Below are 15,089 nucleotides of genomic sequence, written 5' to 3' on the forward strand. Positions count from 1 at the left end.
ACATTTAAGGTGCCTGGGACATAGTTAGCATTGTTTTAGGGTTGATTACTGTGACGTAATCAACCATCTTTTGTCCCATCTTGTCAGAGCCTGTTGCTTCCTCTGCCATCCTGGGATATAATGGGAAAAGGTGCCTCCCCGCCATCCTCGAGGAGCCCCCGACTTCCCCCAGCGGCAGCCCTGCTCTGGAGCCCCAGGGGTTGATTTTGTACTTTCTTCTTTCTCTCTTTTTGCCTTCTCTGCTTCCCTCTCCCTTTCCCTCTTCTGTTTCTCTCTCTGTCTGTCTCATCTGTCTTTCTTGAGACATGCGTGAGAATTAATAATGAACTTGACCTGCATCTTTTTAGTTTTATGGGCTCTGTGATGGATACACGTGCTTATTTGTTTATTTGGTTTTATAATTCAGGAGACTTATAAGACATCAGGGACCATATGTTCTATTTGTTTTAGTGTGACAGTGGTAGATAGCACAGTACTTCATGCTGTGTGAATATTTGCATCTCAGAAGTATTAGTATTTGGAACTTGTAAGAGATGGTGTTTGAAAAAAAAACTCTTTTGAGTGAAATTTACCATTTCAAAATATCTACTTCCAAATTTTGAGGAAGAAAATAACTTTTGAAACTGAGTGCACTTTAAAATTTTTATTCATGCGATGTCTAAAGCAAAAGTAATTTTAAAAAATAAAATGTTGGGCTTCCCTGGTGGCGCGATGATTGGGAGTCCGCCTGCCGATGCAGGGGACATGGATTCGTGCCCTGGTCCGGGAGGATCCCACATGCCGCGGAGCGGCTGGGCCCGTGAGCCATGGCCGCTGAGCCTGCGCGTCCGGAGTCTGTGCTCCGCAGCAGGAAAGGCCACAACAGTGAGAGGCCCGCGTACCGCAAAAAAAAAAAAAAAAAAAAAAAAGTTAACAAAAAACACATTTCTACGTATCATTATAGACGTTGTCACAAGGCCTGGAATAGGTATAATTTCTTAGTGCTAAAATTAAAATTGGTCTGTTCTCCTTCAGCCAGACGTTGGTGTGGGAACAGCATGATGCGTTGCTTAACAGTATGAGGTGCCCACCAGGCTCATTTATGGGATTTGGAATGTTAAGGCCAATCAAGTGATCTAATTGTTTCAACACTGCGAAAGGATTTACAGTAATCTTCAAGATCAGGGCTGTGCTAGTCTGAACTTCCCCTTTCCCATCTCCACCCCTGCTTCCTTCTCTCCCTCCAAGCAGGTGCATACTATTGTGTTTGCCCGATTGAAGTTATGTAGGAAACGGTTCAAGTGGGAGCCTGGGTTCAAGTCCTAGGGTAAGATTACATGTGAACATTCGTGGGGGGACCTTTCTGTAATTACCCTTTGTGCATTTTATAAAACCACTGCTGGCTTGGGAATGACTGACAGCCTTGACTCACGGGAGGTCAGCAAGGAAGGGTGTGCGTTTATAAGGTTTGGGTGGAATTGCTCAGGGAGAGGCCCCTGGGGAACATGGAACCACTTTGCCAGTCTTCTGTCTACTGAGACACCTTCATTAGACCTTCAGAGCTGCTCACTGACATTGACCTGGGTGACATATTAAAAACCAGCTTAACCAATGTGTTGTGAAATGAACTTGGACAACAAGAAGGTATACAGCTCCCCAGATTTGATTATTCAAAGCCCTGCAGATACGTAGAGGGCAGTGTGATAGATGAGGGATGCCAAGCCCTATATGACGATCACTTACACAGAGCAGGCATCTGTGTCCCAGGAATACTGTACTGTTCGGTTAGATAAAAAGAGAAGCAAGAACATATGCAGTTTATCTTTTTTTCCCCAGTGCATCCAAGTTGCTAATTTTTATAGTTATCGAAAAGAAAATATCAGCTTTCTAGTGGGCAGGAAGATTTGTGCTTGAGTTAAGAAAAAAAGAACTGAGAGGGAAGACAGGGTTTTATCAGCGCCTTTATGGTGGGGTTAATGTTTTCCAAACCACTGACAAGTTACTGTGCAAAATCTGCGGGTGTGAGTGTTGGGGGTTACTGTCCTGGCTTTACAGACTGCCGTGGAGAGCACTTAAAAGTTGTCTGCCGAGCAAGTAATCAGCTAGGGATTGGATTTCGTGGGGTGAGGGATCCTGTGATTAAGAAGGGAAATGGGACAAGACAGAGAAATCAGCTGGAGAGGTGTAAGGAAGGAGCAGGACAGGTGACAGCCATGCCAGGTAGACTATGACAGTCACCGGTTTTCTTTAGGATTAGAATCTACTGGATAAAGGACAGGGTGGAAATCCTGGGAGCTCGCCACCACCTTCTGTGTGCCAGCCTAGATTTGGTTGGTGCTACTAGGAAAACAGTACTCTTGGTCCGGTCAGTGTGAGTTGCCTGGACCTCAGAGTTGGGTTTTGTTTTTGCTTCCTGGTGGTAGGGATGGGAGGCTCCCTTTCTCCTCTATAACCTAATCCCCTTTTCCTAATCCACCTTATCTCTCTGTAAGCCTCAGTTTCCTCATCTGGAAAATGATATAATAGCTCTGGGGAAAATTAAATCAGCCACTGCCTGGTATAGAAGAGGCATTCACTTAACACCCATTTCCCTTTCTCTCCTTTCAAAACTGCTATCAGAGGAAAAACCTACAGGGTTTTTTTTTTTTTTTCTGGCACGCGGGCCTCTCACTGCTGTGGCCTCTCCCGTTGCGGAGCACAGGCTCCGGACGCCCAGGCTCAGCGGCCATGGCTCACGGGCCCCGCCGCTCCGCGGCATGTGGGATCCTCCCGGACCGGGGCACGAACCCGCGTCCCCTGCATCGGCAGGCGGACTCTCAACCACTGCGCCACCAGGGAAGCCCACCTATAGGGTTTTTTAATGGCATGGCATCTGGGGTCATTAGCAAAGGATGTCAGAACACACAGTTCCTCTGCTCGGGCTCAGCGCTCCAGGGAGCCCTTCAGCTGGGCACCTTGGCTGCCATGGAAGGAGGGGTGGTGGCCACAGAATGCCAGCTTTTCACTCCCACCTCCCAGGGCCACCGAGTGGGCCCCTCACTTGCCTTCACAGGGGGGGTGTGAGGACCCGCTAATTAGCACACGCACAATGTTCGGCAGAGCCGAGCCCGGATAAGGGCATAAGACGGCCGTCATTTTGTCTAGGTGACAACACAAGACCACCCATTTTCCAGAAGACAATTAAACCTGTTTCTCGGATCATAAATGTTGACAATTACAGTCACCAGAAAGATTTGGTACAGTTTATTCTTAGACCTGGGTTTAGGCACTGCTTTTGAGCTGTGCTCTCCTCCTTCTCTCCCAGGGAGTGGCAGGAGGGGAGAGGTGGTGGTGTGTAGCTCAGACAAACTGCAATTTGGGGTGTGCGTGTGTGTGCGTGTATGTGTGTGTGTGTGTGAGAGAGAGATTTTCCACACTAAAGCCAGTGTTCCCAACCCCCCATCCTCTGGGAGGGGGGCTGGTCTTCTTAATAACCCTCCCCCGTAGAACTCAGAAGATGTCGACGGGAGAATTTGCTTCACTTCCCTCCCTCCAGTTAGAGGGCTGCTTGACTCAAATATCTCCATCTTGGCAATTTCCTGCACACAGTTTCCATTAAATGACAAGCTTGGATGACTGCTTCAAACATCCTGCCTCGAAGAACTTCATTTAAAAAAGCATAAAAACTTTGCCTGGACTGAAAACTCTGTAGGCGACAAGGGAAAGGGGATAATGATTTTAGTTTACAGCTTCAGATATGGTGAGAGCTTGTTCGTTCTCCTTTGTTGCGCTTTGATGTTAGTTGGAAAGCGGGTGTGGGCTGTTTTGCGCACCAGGCCGAGTCCACACGGGAAGCGGGGGATCTGGGGGTGGGATTGATGGGTGAACTGTGGCATGTGAAAGAAATTGTGCCCTGACTGACTGAATTCTGTGCAAGGTTCGTTCAGAAAAGTCATTTCCTTCAATCACTCAGATCAAAAAGCAATTATCTTTGGAACGCCCACCCTCCCATTCATAAAAGCACAGACTTTGCTTTCACACAGCAGCTTACCTTGGCTTCTCCCTTTCATGAGTATACTGACTTCTCCCTTTATACCTAAAATGGCTGTGTTGGCAGAAGAGGTGAAAAAAACAGTATGCCCTAGGCCGGCAGCAAATTAAAACAACCCCAGAAAAATACGGGTCTGCATCCTCCATTGATGGGTGAGCATTTGTTTTTGTGACTGGCTTGATATTAGCTAGAGAACATGCGTTTAAAAAAATCCACCAAGCAAATGCTTTGGAATTTGATTCCCATCTAAGAGGAAACCTTCACTGAAAGACTGACTGTACATTTCGAATGTGGTTTAAAACCCACCGTCTGAGGCTTCCCTGGTGGCGCAGTGGTTGAGAGTCTGCCTGCCGATGCAGGGGACACGGGTTCGTGCCCCGGTCCGGGAAGATCCCACATGCCGCGGAGCGGCTGGTCCCGTGAGCCATGGCCACTGGGCCTGCGCGTCCGGAGCCTGTGCTCCGCAACGGGAGAGGCCACAGCAGTGAGAGGCCCGCGTACCGCAAAAAAACAAAACAAAACAAAACAAACCCACCGTCTGTCCAGGAGTGATGACACATCAGTGGAAATCTAAGATCTTGTCTTCAAAGTGAGGTAGGTTCTGACACTTCCACCCCCTCCCCATGTTGAGGTCTCCTTCTTCACCTTTAATCAATTAGTCACAACTGCCGGGTGTTGACAGATGCTCCTGTCCTCATACCCTAATGGAAAATAAGCAAATTTCTAAACTCTTAACCTGAGCTAAGGCTGACGACCAGACTCTTTGTTTCCCCAGCTTGGGACCCAAGGAGTGGTAAATTCAAGCTGAGAGTTAGCCAGCAAACATTGCTGTAGTCGTAGCTATCATAAAGTAGGGTACTATTTCTCCATTGGCTGGTAAATCGCTGTGCTCTGAGCCCCTTGGGTATCCCTCCCTTGCCCTCCTCTGGGACTGCCTGGACCACCCCCCCAGGATGTAGCAGCCAAATGGCTAACACCTGGTGTAGCTGGGCCTTCAGGGCAGCTGGCTTGGTTCTTGGAACCCCTCGTCCTCCCAGTTGTGAACTAATTTGAATAGCACCCCTGCCTTGCGTTCTTCATGTTGAAAATGACTGATCGTACATCTACCTTCAAGACCTCATGAAAACTCTTAAATTTTAGGGTGACGTCATTAGTCCTTTGCTTCTTGGGTAGAGAAGGAGCCGCTAATTAGACGTTACTCCTAGGAATATGTCTCAGTTGATACACTTAGCTTCTTTCCTCTTGTTCAGCTGGGGTTTGATCCCAAGGGATGCAGGCATTTATTCAACAATTTAGACCAGTTAATTAAAACCTCATGGCCTCTGTAAATACAATTCTTCCTCTGCAGCACCAGAACACTCGGTATGCATGCATGGTAGGAGAATTAGAAAAAGCACAAAAGTATAGAAAAAAATGGAGGTGGACCATCCCTTTATATTGCTGGGGGCCTTCCAAGTGGAGGCAAACTGTGAAGCATGAGGAAGGCCCCAGAGTGGCTGTGACCTTGGCCTTGTTACCTCAGCCCAACTCTGGCCAAACTCTCACACCACTTGGAGCTGGAGGTCAAGTCTTTTCAGGGGCTTTGCTCGCTGAATTCTCCTCATGGAAAGCGTAGGGTCTGCTGGCTGTGCAGATGACTCTTTGTTTCCTCAGGACCATGCTCTACAGTGCTGAGGCTTGCTGCTCTGTATGTTTGCATATCTGAATAAATACATAGTGTGTAGGACAAGCTATTCTAAGCCTTGAGAACACTTTTAAACATTAAAAGTCAAGAGACTTTGAAGTTAAGTAAGTAAATAATAACAATAAGGGAGTGGTTATGGTATTTGGGGGATATATATGCTTCCAATGTCACATGAATAGGAGGGAATATTAGAGGCAGAGCAAAACTTGGTCCTAAATGAGCTTGGTTCATTGCTGGTCCACCAGCCAAACCAAAGGGCAAGGCTGTTAGAACAATTAGGCACAGTGTTTTTAAGCTTGGGAAGTTTAGAAATTCTTTCAAAGAAAATTTTTCAAAGAAAAAAAATCCTCTGGAGTCCCAGTATTAATCTAGAATAGTGTTATTTATATATGTAAAACAAAAAGGAGACATCAACTCCTGCTTAAAGCTCTTATACAATTCTAAAAAGAAATTGATAAATTAAGTAAAAATAAATGTAAAGAAAATTTAAATTCACACCATTAATTCATACTGACAGGAGATTTTGCTGACCACATAGTGCCTCCTGCCATGGAATATGGCGTTGTCCGCTATAATACACGTTCTTTTGAGTTCAGTGTTTCTCTACCACTGCGAGCTTTTGGGAGTGACTCAATTCTCCCACTCCTTTTCTCCATTCACACTCTTAAAAATCCACCACCGTATAGCATATTGTGATAGCATTTGGACTTCACTAAATGTGAACACAACATTTATGTATCCAGCCTCCTTTTTTTTCCCCCTCTTAGCTCTGAAGTTCAAGTAGTATTGGTTACTATGTGACTGTAAATACACAGGCAAACACAAACTTGAAATCATAAGGCATTTTTTGGTAATAATTAAAATAGTGACTAACATTTATAAAGTCCTTACTGTGTACCAGACACTGCTCCAAGTGCTTTATATGTTTCAATCCATGTAACCCTTACTACTACCCTATGAAGTAGCCTTATTGTACAGCCAGTAAAGGCAAAGTCGGGATGTAAACACAGGCAGTCTGCTTAACCACTACGTTCCACAGCCTCTCAAAGGTAACCATAACTCACAATGTGCTTATATTAATTTTTCATGAAATGTAATCAAAATGCAACACAAAAGTTTCTCCCAGAGAGCTCTAGGACCTCTGAGAAATCATCTGTGAGCCCCAGTTTAAGAAACAGTCATTTAATTGTCTACTCTCGAGCTCTTTACTATTTCTAGACATCATTACAATATAATGCTCTTTAATTCTTTAAAGTATAAAAATATGTCCTGCTTCTATCCATGATTACCTTGGTGAACCATCAAGGCTACAGCGCTGCATTAATTAATTAGTATAAAAGCCCTGCTAGTAATAGAGGTGATAAAAGGAGTGACATGTAGACACATGAAAACGTACTTATCTACATAGTCCTGACAAGGGTGAGAAATTATAGATACGCATGGATTTAGTCTCATTGCCTTTTTAAAAAATTTTATTTATTGATTGATTGATTTTTGGTTGCATTGGGTCTTTGTTGCTGTGCGCAGGCTTTCTCTAGTTGCGGCGAGCAGGGGCTCCTCTTCATTGCGGTGCGTGGGCTTCTTATTGCTGTGGTTTCTCTTGTTGCGGAGCACGGGCTCTAGGCACGCAGGCTTCAGTAGTTGCAGCACGTGGGCTCAGTTTTTGTGGCTCACGGGCTCGGTATTTGTGGCACAGAGGCTTAGTTGCTCCGCGGCATGTGGGATCTTCCCACACCAGGGATCAAACCCATGTCCCCTGCATTGGCAGGCGGATTCTTAACCACTGTGCCACCAGGGAAGTCCCAATCTCATTGCCTTTGATAGGAATGGTGATGAGGGCGAGTGCTCTGGGATGAGTGGTACTAAACTCTGAGAGATACCATGACAGGGGTAGTTGGCTGAAATCTTGAAAGGGAAAGCTGGGAGCAGAAATCCACCCACACCCACTCTGCTCTGGGGGTGGCAGCTGGCAGAAAATTCTGGAGACAGTGATCCGAAGTTGTAATTAATCTGGACTTTAATGGAAGATTTTAAGAAACCTGGGAGTAGCAGAGTGGGAAGGTTAAAGAAACAGGCATAGAAGATCACCTTAGCCTTTTGTCCTTGGTTTATATTTGTAACCTAAATACTGCATCCAGGTGGGTATTAGTTCAAGTTTATTTCTCACTTGTCTGTGTCTTCAACAGGTTCATCTGTGTCATTGCTGTCTGCTGCCTTAGATCATGAATGAAGACAAACTGAGAAGTATGTTGAACCTATTCCACCCATCACAATACCATCAAAAGACACACTAAAGCACTTTTGAATGATGAATCAGACTTATTTATTGACCACCTACTATGTGCAAAGCCCTCTGCTAGCTGTGAATGGATGAAAGCATGAGTTACCTAAGGTTCCTGCTGTCAAGTAAGTTCCCAGAGCAAGATAATAAATGGCGCATGTGAACAGAGCAGGTTGTAAGGTCAGCCATTCATAGCATGGTGGCTGGGCTCTTGGGTTGTAGACAGGAACCACTTCCACTATCAGCTCTAACCACTGGCTGGGTGTCCTTGGACAAGCTGACCAACCTCATTTTTCTCATCTGTAAATGGAGATGATGATAATCATAGTACCCATATCATAGGGCTGTTGTGACGACTTGAGATGACACGTGTACAATGCTTAGTACGTTTGCTGTGCAGACCCTAGTTTATCAAACGAGAACCTGCAGTCTCTGAGGCTCTGCTAACGACGACCACGTCTGCGCAAGGGTGTGGTTTGGATTTGGTCCGAGTCACCGCAGCATGACCTTGTATTGCAAGGGGAGGAGAGGCGCTTGGGACAGGCAGCATTGGTTTGGTGGTGCCTGGGGGTCAGCGTCTGTGTCTACCACTGCCCTCTACTGGAGACAGTGAGCACAACAGATGTCTAAGGAACACCCAACCTACCTTGGTATTCTCCTGTTCCAACACCCTGTGTTTATAAAGAAAAGTCTGCTTTGTTGAGAGCTTTACAGCCCATCTGAGCTAATTTTTCCTTCTTTCAGATACTTAAGAGCGAGAGCAAATTCTATTGTCTGCCAGCCTCAGCTCCTCACTTGCTTTTAACTAATGTGGAGTCTGGGCAGGTATTGATTTTTCTGCTTTTCTCTGACTGCACTCATCAGTCATTTTATATTACTGGAGAGTCCATTAGCAATAAAAAATAAAGGATGGGAGTTACAAAGCCATTAGAGAAACTTACTCTCTGTACCTTTGAGGTGAGGGAAACAATTAAAAGCACGTCATCTTATAAACATTCTAATAGAATTATTAGAAAAGTGAATAAACCCAGGATGTGATTATCAAGGGGTGAAATGAAATCCTCCTTAGAAGTCAACTGGAAGGGAGTGCCCCGACGTTCCACAACGTTGTAGTAGGCATGGAGCTCAAATGCTGTACGTGGGTGAGATGAAAAGAAGATTAGCTACTAGAATAAAGGAACATTACACAACAGAGATTCAGCCGTAGGCTCACGCGTGAATGAATTTCAGAGCTATGATGGCAGAGCTAAGAGGAGAGAAAGGAGGAGATGAAATGGAAAGGGAAGAGGTGACTTTGAAATTTAGTAAGTTGGGGAAACACAGCCATGTCTCCACTCTTGTCCAATTGTACAAGATGGTTACTGAAATTCACTGAATTCTCCACTGGGAGCTGAGAGGGGGTGAGCAAAGCAGGGACAGACTCTGTGGATTTTGATGCTTGTTGACTGGAGAACGTAAGAAGATGCGTCCCTCGGGGGGTGCGCACCATTGTGTGTAAGTGATCGGCAGCATTCTTGGCACGTGTCGGTCCTCAAAATATGTGAATTCCCTTGCTCCTCCCTGTAAGCGGGAGAGTGTGTAGAATCTATAGTGAATATTATGAATATAGTGAATATCAGGCTGCATTTAACTTAATTTCCTTTTCTTTTCATGGCTTCCAAGAGTCAACAGTTTTCACACTAAGGGTTATTTGGACATTTATTCTCTCTAGATGAGCACTAAGGATGTATTCAGTTGTCTGACCCTCTTTGGTCCAGAAAGCAATAAACACTTCCACAAAACCCTGCTATAGGTGGCAAAATTTATGTTTTGTTTTCTCATCCTTGCACAGACAGCAAATGGTTTGGCATCGTACGAGGTTTTTCTACCTATTGTAAAGTTGCCCTGTAGTATGTTTTTCTTTTCCCTTCCTGCTTGTAATTTATTGTCTATAAAGAGTATGACAAAAATACTGGGAATAATTTTAAAAGTTCACAATTCTACTTCTCTAGCGTTTGAAGTACTTATATTTTCCGTGCACTTTCCAACTTTACCCTTATGCATATTTACTTTTTACACAGAATCTTGCATTTTGTTTTTTCACTTGATGCTATTTTATATACATTGTAATGTGGCGTCATGGCAGTCGTAATTATAGTATTTAATGGTTGCAAAATATTCCGTTAAGTTCATGGCTCATAATTTTCTGAGTCAATTCTCTATCAGAGGCATGAAAGGTTTTTTGCTGTCTGGTTTGTTTTACCATTATAAGTAATATCATCATAGTTACATAAGTAGGTTTTTTTTCCCTCCACTTGAATTATTTCCTCTGAATAAATTCTCAGGAGTCGGGTCATTGTTCTCGAGGTACACCTCCGATTCTTTTCCTAAAAGGTTGTATTTTATTTTGTCAGAAGCAGTGAATGAGACTAATCTTGCTTATCCTCTTAACAACATTAGATGCCGCTGGCCAGATAGTTTCTCCCCTAGGGCTCCCTGGCTGTCGTACTTTTCAGTTTTTCATGTACCTCTCTGGCTGTTCTTCCTTGGTCTTCTTTGGGGTCTCTTACGCCCCTACCTTTTCCCTCAATGTTTGTGTCCACGGGGCTTAGGCCTGGGCTGTCCGCTCTTCTCATGTTTTACATTCCCTTTGGAACATCTTCTGCCCTGTACAGTGGGCTTTAATTACTGTATCATTAGTCACACCATGTCCCTGTACACCAGACTCATAGATCCAAATGCCAAAAGGAATCCTGGTCTCCCAGTCTCCAGCCTTGTTCTTTCAAAACCTTTCTCCATACTATGCCAGAGTGATCTCCCGACACATAAGTTGGATCTTGTCACCTTCTGTGACAAAGACCCTTCAGTGGGTGTCTGTTGCTCTTAGGAAATAACAACCCCTGCCTATTTCTGTCCGTTCTGTGCTCCTGCCGTTCCCCTGTCTGCACGATGGCTTCCCTTTATCTCTGTGCCTGTCAGCACTCTTCTTCTTCCTCTTTGTCTGGCTGACCCCCGCTCATCCTTCACGTCTCAGAGAGGCCATTCCTGGGCGCCAGGTTTCTCTGTTATATGTTCTCCAAACCCCTGTCCCAGTCATACTGCCTGCTCTGCTTCACTGAGGCCTGTTCCCAAGTGCGTCAATTCCCCGGCGCCCCTGGCCTGCCCTGCGTGAAGCCAAGCACCCTGAAGTCCACCCCGAGGTCCAGACAAAGCCCCCGGCAGCAGGCGCTTGCTGTAAGAGGCACTGGCTGTGCACAGGGCACGTGTGCCCTGAAGGCCTGTGGATGAGGCACCAACAGCCTTGGCCCCCATCCACCTCCTACATCGCTCAACTTCACTCACGCTTCATATTAAATTCACTCTGGCCCATCACTGATTCTTCAAGGTGATGGCTTACTTCACACTCAGCTGGTTTTCTCTCAATTCCTTTAAATTAAAAAAAAAAAAAAAAAGATGTACACCAGGGAGGTTGGTTGGACAAACCACAGTCCCTGATGCTACCCTGAGGCACGATTGATGCTCATCTTTTCAGATGGCAGTTTTGCTGGTCTAGGTTGCTGGTGCTGTGGGGTAACCCTGAGATCCCCACGCCGCCCAAGAATCCTGGTCTCTCCGGTGACCAGGTTTTTGTCAGGCTCTGATTGCATCTGGTTATTGTGCCTTTAAGGAATAAGAAGCACAATACTCCCAATAGGTCACTTAGATAAGTGACTTAGACCACTTAGATACGTAGGAGGAGGGGCCACTTCTGCCCCCTATTCAAAGTGTCCAAAGTATACCGTGCATCTTAAAGGAAGACTTTATGCCAAACCTGGCACATAATGTGGCCCTGTAGAGGCCTTTCTGACCCTCCCCAGCTGGCGGCCTCCAGACTGTGCAGGGTATGAAAGGGACACTGGATCCTGAGGTCGTGGGCCAGTGTGGCACCTCCTTGGCTGTAAAGTGGGTCCCTGGGTCAGAGGAGATGGGTTGTGTGATCTCAAGTCTGCAAATCAGACACTCTGGAAGGTGTCAGATGGTGGGGCAGGCCGAGGCGTTGTGGGCAGGAAGACGCACCCGTATCAATCTCAGCAGGGACGAACTACTGCCCTACCCGACCCCAGGGGTGAAATCAGCTTGGGACTAAGTGGCTGGTTTTTCCCTCCAGGGACGGTATCATATCAGGTCCTCACGTTGGTGTCCACTGGTGACAGATCAGACACTCTGCAGCGCGGCAGCCAGGTCAGCCTCAGTGCTTGATCATTCCACCTCCCGCTAATCGCTCTCTTGTCACTCTCTTAGGTCCCTGACCATAAGCAGGCAGAGACCTGTGTGTTAATGAGACGTCTCAAATGATCTTTATTCCCAAACTAGGTGCTCTCATCTCCAAAGCGGCTCTCCCTCTTCCAAGGGTCATTTTCCCAGATGCACTTGGGATCCAAGCTGCCGGATCACATTGTGCTTCAAATGGGCTGGCAAGAAAAGATTTGGATCAAAGCAAAACTAAAACTAAAACATTTGGGGAAAGAGGAACAAACTGTCGTGGATGGGTCAGGGGGGAGGGGCAGGTGCCCTGAGAACACAGTTCTATTTAGTCACTAGTCTGCTGATAAGCAGATATTTCTGAAGACCCATTTTGGCAAAAAAAAAAAAAAAAAATCAATTAGCACACCTGTATTTCTCTGGTAATGCTTGTGTAATGCTTTGAAGCTGACAAGCACAGGGAAAGTCTTATCTCCCCACCTCCCCCATATTCCCAGTGCCTGACCCAGTGCCCTGCTGAAAGTCCTGAATAAATATATAGTTGTGGAATGAACAAATGAATGGACAAACAAATGGTATCTTTGGTAGATAAAGGATGCTTTATAGGAATCGTGTGAATTGCAAGTTTCTCCAACTCCTTGAACACAGGACTGGACTAGCAGAACTTGGTTCAGACGCAGCATTTCAAGGGCACGCTTTCTGATAAAGGGAAGTATGGTTATACACGCATAATGCCTTTTCACAGTGTCTGAGTCACCTCACACCCCTTCACCTCATCTGATAACGGTCCTTGGCCGGATCTGCCCTTTTGCCTGGCATTCGCCTGGGCTATCGCCTCTTGCCCCGGCCCCCCCCGGGTAAGCTCCCACCGCAGGCACCGGGTTGCCAGGCGCCGGCATGCGAGCACCAAGCAGGAGGAAATGGGGGGAACGCGAGGGCACGTTTACAGCCGTGAAAGCTCCCGACGGTATGCCTTCGTGTGGATACCATGCACATTTGGTATTTTTTTTATGCTGACAGAAAGATATAGCTGGGCAATAATGGAAAAGTTGACTACTAAGGTGATGGTGAAAAGGAAATAATTTGTTTTGATGAGACCTTGTCATTATATATGTTGGTTTAGCCCTCCTCTCCCAGCCACAAAGGTTATCTTCTACACTATTGTGGAGGAAGGTGAGGGCTGTGTTAGTGCTACAGCTGCCTCTCCCAGGCTGCCTGCTCTACATGCCCCGCCCCCAACTAGGAGACAACAGGAGTCCAGCAGACGGGGTTCATCACAGCACCTCAACTTTGACATAACAAGATTGTCTTTATCTTTAGCCAGATAAAAATATTTATCTGGGGCTCTCTTCCTCAGGAATCTCTCTAATTAAATAAAGCAAATCAGCAGAAGTCTGATAGAAGTTCATTTGGAAAATTGCTAAATAAGAGGAAAGCAAAACCCAGTATATTACGTGTTCCCTAAAAACCTGTGAGTGAAGTCAAAGGCCTTTGTGTCTTTGGCTAAAGAGAGAAGATAACTTAGGTGTGCAACGGGAAGTCCACCTGTACTCCAGTGCTAGTTCTGTGAAGCTGTGTGAGCCTGGTAAGTCTTGTGGCCTTCCTGGGCCTTGGTCTCCTCCTCTGGTGAATGTGTGCTTTGGACTTTCTCTCCCTTTCTTTCTCTTTCCTTCTTTCTTTCTTCCTTCCCTCCTCCCCTCCTTCCCTCCTTCCTTCCCTCCTTCCTTCCTTTTTCTTCCCGCCTTTCTTCTGTCCTTCTTTCTTCTCTCTCTCTTTCTTTCTCTTAATATAGGAAATATGCCCTGTGAAAGCTGCTTTCCTAGTCTCACCAGTTAAAGAAGAGGGAGGCTTTTCTGTCGAGGAGGACCAAGAGTTTGGGAATATTCATTCCAGTCAGTTTTCTAAATAATCCTGTATTAATGATTATGAGAAACACTAACTAGAGTCTGAATGCCTATTCTTTAAAGGATTCCTACAGACTCGACTTGAGATTCCCAACTGCAGAAAAAATTATGCTAAATCACTTACCTTCATGACGTGGCTCACCCAACGGCCAGCATTTCTCTGTACAAACTCCCTTCTGACAAGCCCTCAAAACTCAAACGAGAAAGAAAAGGCCATGGGAGGGAAGGTTTCCCTCGAGGGCATTTGAGGAGATTGCCAGAACCGGATTAGAGGCACCACCTTATACTTCATTAATAGAAACAACGCAAAAGCCCAGCTCTAAGGCAGGGTAACCCGCTTGTGAAATGGCAACCAATCCCTTCAGCTCCCAGGAGCCAGGTGGCCTCCTCTGGGCAGGGATCACCTCCGGTTTGCCCCACTGTGGTGTCCCAAGATCACAGCCCCTCCCTCCACAACATAGAAAAGGATGGCAAGTGCTGTCCAAATCTCAACAGCTACACAAAAATGAGACTCTCCCTACCACCAAGCACAGTGCCAGGTATACAGCACGCACTCAATAAATATTTATTCCGTCAATGAAAGGATGCACGAATGAAATTCCTCATCTCTGTATCCCTGAGGATAACCCAGTTCTGGACATCTTTCGGATCCATTCAACTGAGTTATGGAAAAGGACCAAAAAAAGAAAAAAGAAAAAACAGACAACACAAATGAAATCAGGAGCTGGCATAGAAAGTGTGATCTGATTCTGCTTCCCTGGTAATTAAGTGTGCCCGGTGCCTGCCAACTTAGACGATGACAGCGTGGGACTCGCCTGCCCACCGTGGGCGCGTGGGCGGATGCGCAGCCCTCAGGATGCTGCGGCAGGGCGAGTCATCTCTTTATCAAGATTACCACAGCCACGGAAGCTTTCTCACCCCGCCGGTGGGGGCATTCCCCAGCCACCCTGTCGCGGCCTCGCCCCTGCTGGCTGCCCTGTGCTGTCGGCC

This window comes from Grampus griseus (assembly GCF_964374135.1).
Source record: "Grampus griseus genome assembly, chromosome: 13".
Taxonomy (NCBI): domain Eukaryota; kingdom Metazoa; phylum Chordata; class Mammalia; order Artiodactyla; family Delphinidae; genus Grampus; species Grampus griseus.